The sequence below is a fragment of the Phyllostomus discolor genome, chromosome 4 (genome assembly GCF_004126475.2).
Source record: "Phyllostomus discolor isolate MPI-MPIP mPhyDis1 chromosome 4, mPhyDis1.pri.v3, whole genome shotgun sequence".
Classification (NCBI taxonomy): Eukaryota; Metazoa; Chordata; class Mammalia; order Chiroptera; family Phyllostomidae; genus Phyllostomus; species Phyllostomus discolor.
This window is the reverse complement of record NC_040906.2, coordinates 178215499-178225482: the sequence shown is the minus strand read 5'-3', so window position 1 is coordinate 178225482 and position 9984 is coordinate 178215499. Positions and strand designations below refer to the sequence as shown.

General features: G+C 35.2%; 1 protein-coding gene across 2 annotated transcripts in view; it reads right to left on the bottom strand.

Annotated features, from left to right (window-relative positions):
• NKAIN2 (sodium/potassium transporting ATPase interacting 2) overlaps positions 1-9984 on the bottom strand; it is an 878265-nt gene that overhangs the window by 532942 nt on the left and 335339 nt on the right. The gene's annotated exons all lie outside the window — the stretch shown is intronic.

The following is a 9984-nucleotide window of genomic DNA, read 5'->3' as shown; positions in this document are numbered from 1 at the left end:
TCAGTGGGGGGCATGGGCGATGCAACAACACACTGATGAGAGAGATGATCTCTCCCTCTCTTTTTCCCTTCTTTCCCCTCTGTCTAAAAATAAATAAATAAATCTTTTTAAAAAATCAGTAAGGACATATAACATCTAAACAATAATATTGATCATGCAGACCTAATTAACTTTCATAGAACATTTTATAGAACATTATAGAATATTTTCATCTGGGGAAACAAAAAAAGTCACTCGGGGCAAGATTAAGTGAATAGTGAAGGTGGGACATGGGGCTCATGCCATTTTTGGTCAAAAACTGCTGAACACTCAGCACTATGTGTGCAGGTGCACTTGTAAGTCACACATCATGAAATGGGCAAACACATATAAAAAGTCTTCAAAAAAAGTTTCCTGGAGTGGAATGCAGCCTCTCACAACAATGCCAGCTGGTACACTGATACAGATGGGTTCCTAGAACACTCACCTAGCAGGGGAAGCCTGTATTGCAAGGGGTAATACAGAAAACAATTCCCTTCCTTTGAGGTCCCCCCCATACGTTATAATGATGAAAGAGGGAGTAAATGGGATCAGCACAAGAATGTCTGCTCTCAAGTTGTCTGTGCAATATTGTACTGCAGGTGCTGACCAGAGTGGTATACAGCAAAGGGTCAAACCATAAATACCGGAGAGTAAGACACAAAACTCTATTCTCTGATGATATAACCATCCCTCTAAAGGAGCCTAAGCAATAAACATATACCAGAAATTAGTAAGTAGGTTTACAAGATTACAGAATCCAAGACTAACATGAAAAAAACTATTGCCTTTCTATTAAAAGAGCAATACAACCATCTTTCCATAAAAGAGCAATATAAAAATTTTAAATTAAATTAATAAAATGCAATTCATAATCACAAAAACCCACATATAATAAATGTAACAAAAGTTGTGTAAAACCTGTATGAAGACAACTACAAATCACTGCTGACAGAAATTTTTACAGATCTAAATGAGTGAAGATGCATGCCACACTCATTGAAGAGCAGACTATACAGTCCATGCAACTCCAACCATAATCACCGTAAACTTCTGTCTAAATGAACAAGCTTATTCTAAAACTCATATTAAAATCCAAGGGACCTTAAATAGGCAGAACAATTTTGATAAATAAAAACATTAGAGGACTTAGCCTTTTTGACTTCAAGACTTACTGTTATGTTAGTATACAATAAGGGTAAATAGAAGATCAGTAGAGAATAAATAGTCCATAAATAAGCCTATAGACATACAGTCAACTGAGATTCAATACAAATCTCAGGGTACTTCAATACGGAAGGGAGAACTTCAACCTCAAATCTAGATGTTCCATGTATGAAATATAGTATAGACAAAACAGAATATTTCAGTCCTTGAGGTAAAGATTTTTAGAAATGACACAAATACACAAAACATAAAAGAGGAAATTACTTAGACTAGTTGAAATCACCTAGGTGGAAAACATCAAATAAATATAGCATAATAATCATCCACAGACTCATATACATACACACATATACACACACTCAGAATGAGATTAAAAAGCTCATTTTATACATTTAACAGAATGTTCAAGGAAAGGCATAACACTATGCATTCTCCAGATTTTGTTAAATAATGATTTATCTAAGGTTAATTACACTGAAGATTAAATGTTTTTTTAAGTCTTTTTGAATTAGATAAAATTTTATTTTGTGGAATGTTTATATATACTTTAAAAACAAACACAACTACAACACGTATGTGAGAAAAGCTATGAAATCTTGTGAAAGAAATCAAAGAGCTAAAGAAACAGACAGATATTTCATGTTCGTGGATAGGAAGGCTCAATATTGTCAAGATTTCAGTTCTTCCCAACTTGATCTATAGTAATAGATCATAGATATCAATAGATATCTTGATCTTAAATGTAATCCCAATCAAAACCCCAGGAGGTTGTTCTGTGGGCATAGTCAAAATGATTCTAAAGTTTATATAGTATCTCAGATCTTTTGGACCGATATAAAAAAGACCATAAACTAGATAGCTTACAAGCAACATAAATCTATTTCCCATAATTCCGGAGGCTGGTCATCCAAGTTCAGTGTAGCCAGGTGAGGGCTCTCTTCTGGGTGGCAGGCTATTCTCACCCTCACATGGTGGAGCTGGTAAAAGAGAGCCCTATGACTTCTTTTATAAGGGTACTAACCCCATTCATGAAGGGTCTATCTTCATGATTTAATTGCCTCTCCAAGTTCCCACCTAGTATTATCACTTTGGCTGTTAAGTTTCAACACATGCACTGAGGGATCGTAAACATCCAGATCATAACATATAGAGAGGGAAAAGGCCCAGACCAGCCGATGCAATATTGAAGGGGAAGAACAAAGTGGACTGGCATTATGCAACTTTAAGACTCACTTTATAAGTACAGAAACCAGGACTGTATGGTATCAGTGGAACAGAACAGAGAGCCCAGAAATAGACCCACATAAATAGAGTCAACTGATCTTAGATAGAGCAGAAGAGGGAATGTGATGCAGAGAAATTGTCTTTACAACAAACAGTGCTGGAACAAAAAGTACTGAAAACTGTCTGAAAACCTAAATGTAAATGCAAAACTAGAGAAATCCTAGGATATGATATTGGAGAAAATCTATATGACCCTGTGTCTGCTGATAACTTTTAGATATAACACCCAAGGCATGATCTATTATAAAAAGAATTAACAACATTAAAAATTTCTGCTCTGTTAAAGACATGTCCTGAGGATCAAAAGACAAGCCACAAAACTGGAAGAAAATATTTGCAAAAGGCATATCTGGTAAAGGACTGTTATTCAAAATATAAAAATAACACTTACAACTCTATAATAAGAAAACAAAGAATCCAATTTTTAACATGGGCTAAAGATCTAAATAGATGCCTCATGAAAAAATACATATAGATGGTCAAAAAAGGCATACGGAAGGATGCTCTGCAAAATATGTCATCAGCGGAATGCAAATTAAAATAAGGAGTTAACACTGTGTATTTGTCAGAATGGACCAAATCCAGAACACTGACAACCCCAAATGCTAACAAGAACAAGAACTCACGTGCATTGATGGTGGAGATGCAGAAGAGTATGGCCACTTTGGAAAAGAGTGTGGTGGTTTCTTAAAAAAAATTAAACATACTCTTACCATATGATCCAGCAAATGCACTCTTTAGTTTTAAACAAAAGGCCTTCAAAACTTATTTTCACACAAAACTCTGCAGGTGGATGTTTATAGTAGCTTCACTTGTAATTGCCAAAACTTGGAAACAACCAACATGTCCTTCAGTAGGTGAGTGGATAAACTGTAGTACCAACCGACAGTAGAATATTATTCAGTTCTAAAAATAATTGAGCTGCCAAACCTTGAAAAGGCACGGGAGAAACTTAGCTGAGCATTATTAAGTAAAAGAAGCCAATCTCAACAGTATGTGATTCCAAAAGCTAGTATCATTCCAACTAAATGGCATTGTGGTAAAGGCACAGCTGTGGGGACAGTAAAAAGATCCGTGGTTGCCAGGAGCTTCGAGGGGCAGGAATTAATAGGTAGAACACAGGATTTTTAGGGCAGTGAGGCTATTCTGTATTATTCACAGTGCATAGATGTTATCATACATTTATCCAACCTCAGAGAATGTATAACAACAAGAGTAAGACCTAATGTTAACTGTGGACTGTGGATTATGATGTATCAGGGTTGGTTCATCAATTATAACAAAATAGACTACTCTGGTATGGTGTGTTGATGGTGGAGGAAGCTGTTTGTGTGGAGGGGAAAGAGGGATATATGGGATCTCTTTCTATTCTCTATTCAGTTTTGCTGTGAAATTAAAACTGCTCTAAAAAAGTATATTGAAAAAGAATTTTAAAATTGACCATCTGAAGAACAATAAAAAAATCGACCACATATCTACCAAACAGTGGCGTGAGATTGGCAGGGTAGGGGGTATCAGAAATGACCTGTTTTAATGTCTTGATCTTACATGTAATTTTTCTGCCTGATGCCCTGTCATTTGAGAGGATGGATATTTTCTGGTTGAATTTTACACTGCATCACTCACCACTGTATGTGCTCATTAACAATCTGGGTGTATGCTTATTAACAATTTGCAGCTCCAAAAACATTGCCATACTAAAAATATTTATTGCAAGAGGAAATTCAAAAATGTCAATTATAGAGCCACTATGAAAATAACTTATTCTTGCAACAAATGTCTTCACCAAACAACCTGCCAGACTAGTTACTATTTTAAAAAAAAGTTCAAGAATATTCAAAACAGTTATGTGATGTGAAGTTTTGAAAGACATATGAGAAATTTAATCATCCAATTGTTTTTTCTACATGAGGCCAAACATCTACGTGCAAGAATGAATGACTCACTTTTCATTTGAATGGTTAAAATCATCCAACATAATTACTAACATTTGTGCTTTGCTTTATGATTCACGCAATGATTTATACACCACATCTCATTTGAGTCTCAGAACCCCCTGATATTTAACAATTAAGCCTAATTCCTAAGGAACTGGAGTTTAGAATGAATAGTTTGGTCTGCCACGTCCACATGACGTCACAAAATGAAGGTGGTCTCCTTGAAGAAAAAGCTACGGAGGAAGAGCCCACATTGGATTACAGGCAGAAGCCTAATTGTTTAGGACTTCCAACAAAGACAAGCTTTTACCGGTCCATGTGCATGCAAAGGAGTGTTGGAACAAGGAGACAATAGTTAATAAATTTAACATAGTGACCACTTTTAGGAAACCTGCCCTCTGATCCACATTGTTTTTTAGTAAAACGAATAATCTCCAAAGCAATATAGACATCAAAATAGCAAGTGTCCATAACATGAAAGCTTATTGTGTCCCTGATGTTCTGTTTTACTATGCTGAGTTGGGAGCACAGTGACGAAAAGCTTCCCTTCTTTGCTGCCACACCCAAAAGGGCAGTAATTAGCAGAGAAGAGGAAAGACAGACTCGTTTTTGACACTTTGCTTTATTAATTTGTCCCAGGACAGTTTTGTATCAAATGTTTTGTATTCTTTTTTAACATGTATAACCACATTTACACAGCTAACAATGGTTTTTGCAGTACTGACAAGCAAAGAAAGTCTTGATCCAATGTAGAGTTTCATTTCTATGGGTTTCTCTTTATTTATATTGTCCAAGGACATGACTGGTTCAGAGCATGGCACTTCAAAACCCATTCCTATCATCATACCAAAGTTATGTTATATATACATATAACACGATATACATGTTATGCCACACATGTGATATACACATATAATATGCATATACACACACAAACATATATATGGTTCATTATATTCTTCTCAGTTAGCTCATTTTTGGGGGTGATTTCTAATAGCATAAAACGTATTCCCCCCTTTTAAGGTAAGCACCTTAAAACGCAAAAGAATTCCTAAGGGTGTATGTTTTTAGTTGATAACAAAAATGATGTGGCTGTCCTATAAATTAGTGAAATACTAAGAAATGTGATGTTTAATTAAAATGTGTTTCCAAATTATTATAAATACTTCAGAAATAATGCTTTTTAAAAAGTTGTCTGGAGCTCTTTGTAAGTAGTTGTTTCCCCTAATCAAGCTGTCATGGGAGGAATCGAGACCAAACTTAATAGATTTTCTAAAACTGTTAAATATTTAATTATATTGAACATAGCATTTAAGTATAGATTTTGATGACTTTGAGAGAGGCATTAAAAGGCTAGAAACACAGCTATAAATTCTATCACAGTGCTGATCAATAAGCTTAGCAGCATGTCACAGGGTTACAGCATTCCCTGTGGGTATGTTTTCCAGAAAGGGGATAAACTTAAGCAGGTATCTCAAATGCATAAAAACTTCTATTTAGGAAATAATTTACTACAAATGTCAACACGGAAAGCACTAGGTCAAATAAATAAAAATCCACGCATTTCTTGTGATGGTCTTTTTAATGTTGTAACTTGGCTAAACTACAATCCCCAGTTAATTAAATACTACTCTAGGGGTTTCCAGGAATGTATTGCGTAGACGTAATTAAAGTCCATAAGCAGTTGATTTAGAGCAGGGAGATTATTTTAAGTAACCTGGGTTAACCTGATACAACCAATTGAAAGGCGGAGTTGAGGATTCTCTGAGAAAAGAAATTTCCCCTCTGGACAGAAGCTTCAGCCAGTGCCTGAAAGTTTAGTCTGTCCTTCCTGACAGAATGTCCTACAGATTTCAGACTTACCTAACAACCTGAAATAATCGAGTGAGCTGATTCTTTACAATAGATCTCTTAATACATTTATCTTACTGGGTTTGTTCTCTGGTTGAATACTAATATAAGGCTCTAGGGCTAAAATTCAGGCAAAGTGTAAGCTCAGCTCTAAAATTATGGGGCATTATTATTTTCCACATGTTATTTGAAGAATATGATTATCTAATCTATGGTGAAGAGACAAAGAAAGCCATGAATATCTGTTGGTTGCAGACACAGGGACAGGTAAGAATATGCAACTCCAGTTTGAATGTGTTTCAGAGCAAATGGGGTCATTGTTGTAAATAATGCATTTGTAAGGAAAGGACATAGCTAAAACAAGTAGGTATGATAGGGTACTCAGGAGTTGGAAAATTTTAGTTTAAGGTAAATAGTTATAAGCCTAGCAGGTAATGCATATGTTAAAGCTATTGTTTCAGAAGCTACAGATAAGGCCCATCCTGGCTCTTAGGAAAGACAGCCAGCCTCCTGGGGCACTGCTCGAGATTATCGCCTAAGGACAAGCGGAGGCATCGAGGCCATTGTGTTCCAGAGAGAGACAGATAACTACTCTACCCTGGGAACAGCCAACTGCCCAGGGTGAGAATGCTGCAGTCTTCTTTCACCTAATTTTCCCTGAATTTCAAAACCCTTCACCACACCTTGTTTATTCCCTGTTATAAAACCATTGGCTTGGAAAGAAAATATAAGACAGTTTTGCTAGGGTGCAAACCTGCAGTCTTCTCAGATTGCCACGCATCTGAATAAAGCGCCCATAAAGATTCAATCCCTGTTTCTGCTTATTGGGTTTGGCACATGGCAGGCAGCACGCATGCCTGTGTCTTTCCCAGTTCCAGGTATAGTTAAGAATATGTGGCCATTCCTTGGCAGATCAAGAATTCAAACTGTTGTAGTAGAAATTCTTAGGAATGTCCAGAGAAGAAGACGGTTTGGTCTTCGGATATTCTGATTCAGTATGCCTCCAGTGGGGCCCAGGAATTCTATTTTTAAGCGAATGCCACTGATTATTCTGATGCAAGTTGTGCAATGATTATACTTGAAGAAGCACAACATCATAGTCTCTGGTTTTATATCTGGTTTACAAGAAAAACCCTGCAGATTGCACTTACTTTTCTTGACTTTTTTTGTATAAGTGTTATTACTTTTAGTCATTATTTTTAAATTCTCTTGCTTTCCTAGAAATACACTTCTTGGTCTCATCATAAACTGCACTGTCTATCCATGTGGGTTATGGCAGTTGTAGGGAACAAAAGAGCTACAGAGTGGAGTAAACATCAATGAAATGCCAAAATGGTTTTACCTATCCATAAATTAAAAATGGCACAATATTTGGGGATCCAGAATAAAAAGAGCACATTTGAAGATCATGTTGTTGTATATTTGTTTGCTTTAGAATCATCTATGAATAATGAGTAATTAAAAAATTAAATAAAATGCCAAGGCAAGTCACGAAGTCATCTCTAATCCCCCTTATATTAGGCTATTGAGAATTATAAGTAAAGCAAAGGCTACATTAAGGATGAGATTAAAGAAGGACTTAAGTTAACAAGAAATAACTAAAACAAGTAAAAAATTCTTAATGTTTTTCTGGTCATCCATGTCCCAGTAAATCTACATGGAAAGATACAGAATGGATGAATCCCACAAATAGCTCCCAGAAAGAATTGAATCATCAGTAACTGCATGAGGGCGGTTTAAGTAACAACAATAAAACAAAACAATTGAAAAAACCTACACCCAGTACTTTTCTTGTCAGCCAAAATGTTTTTCTTTATTTTTCAAATCATATCCCAGGAGGATTAAAAATTCAGCTTCAATAACATTTAACAGATGGTTCAGAAATGCATAGCCCCTGACTCAGTGGCTCTGACTTTCACGTCTTTTCATACCGTTTACTCAGAGAATCAAATATTTCTTATTATAAAGTCTCCTTGAAACTTCTACCTACCTAATTAAAACCAGATACATGGATTATTCACAGAAGGCATATTAATTTAGCACTAAATACATTTTCAAGCATAGTGAATTCAATAAAGTAATATAATGGGTTAGTAGATTTTAAATGCTTAATTTGACAAGCACTGTCAAAAACCTTAATAATTATATCTTAATTGTTTTCAAGTCTGTGTGAATTTAACCATAGACATACAAGCTACAAACATGAAAATACTATTGTACTCCTCCCCACTCTTCTCCGTACATCCAGCATCGGGTCCCTCATATGCTGCCTGCCTGTTTTCTCAGCCTCTGCCACTGTCTCCGCTGAAAGACCCTCACATTCATTATGGAGACATGCATTTCCAACCTTTTTTTCTGGGGCTTATACTGTACGTATTTTAGGCAACAAATGCTTTAAATAACAGCATACTGTATGTTTTACTTGTCTCTGAACATAAATTATAATCTAAGGGGAAATTTTTCCATTTGCACTTTTATATTATTTTCTTATATTATTTGATGTTGGTACTGTTTCTATAAAATATCTAACACTGTCATGCAAGCAACTCTCAAAATCTAATTCAAACAAGAGGAGCCTCTATTGACAACAGCTACATTTGGCTATAGAAAGCAGAAGCTGGACAACTTTGGACTCTTGTTAGGAGCTTTCATATATACATATGATACATTTCATTTGATACATATACATTCATAGGATACATATACATATCATTATTTATATACATATAAATAACAAGTATATTTGCACATTCAAAATGCCTATTTTTTGAAATACATGAATAGAGTAGAAGGGCTACATTCCAGAATTTCACAAATAACTTCCTAACTAAATGTGCTTATTGGAATAGTCATACAGATTAGACTTTCCGCATTTGTTATAGTGACAATTAGTGTAGAAAAATAGAACAGCCATTAGATACAATTTTTATTGTTCATTATGTAAATTTCATCTTTCTTTGAATTTAAAGAATATTCTTTGTATCAGCATTTACTTTCATGATTCAATGGGAGATTTTTTTTCCTGTTAAAATCCTTAGGCCTTTGTAGCTGACACATAGTACTCCTGTAACATTTCTTTAAAGATTTTATTTATTTATTTTTAGAGAGAGGGGAAGGGAGGAAGAAAGAAAGGGAGACAAACATCAGTGTAAGAGAGAAACATCCATCACTTGCCTCTCATAGGCGCCCTGGCCAGGGTTCAAACTCTCGACCCAGGCATATGCCCTGATAGGGAATCAAACTGGCAACATTCCACTTTGCAGACAGTGTCCAACTAACTGAGCCACACCGGCCAGAGCAGTGACTTCTATCGTTTGAAGAATTGCCCCAAAGAAGCAGAGTTCATCATTTTAAACTGCATGATGTAAAAATGAAAATATTTTGTTTTAGATACAGTACTAATAAAATGAGTAATTTACTGACACAAAACTATTGTAAGATAATGATATATTGATAAATTCCATAATGTGAAGAGGTTCAATTCAAGTTGAAGATATTAATATAAGTAGCATTTTGCCATGAATTTCATTTCCAAAGTCAAAATGGCCCTTGAATGCCCAAATATAAATATGTTTTACATTTAAATTGTTATATTGGAAGCTAATGAACACCAACAGAGTAAATGATGTATTTCAAGATATGGGAATTAACATGTCATAAATTTAATATGAAGAGAATGATTTCATTTGTTCGTCCAACCAATGAGAGGAATAGATGTACATTGTAT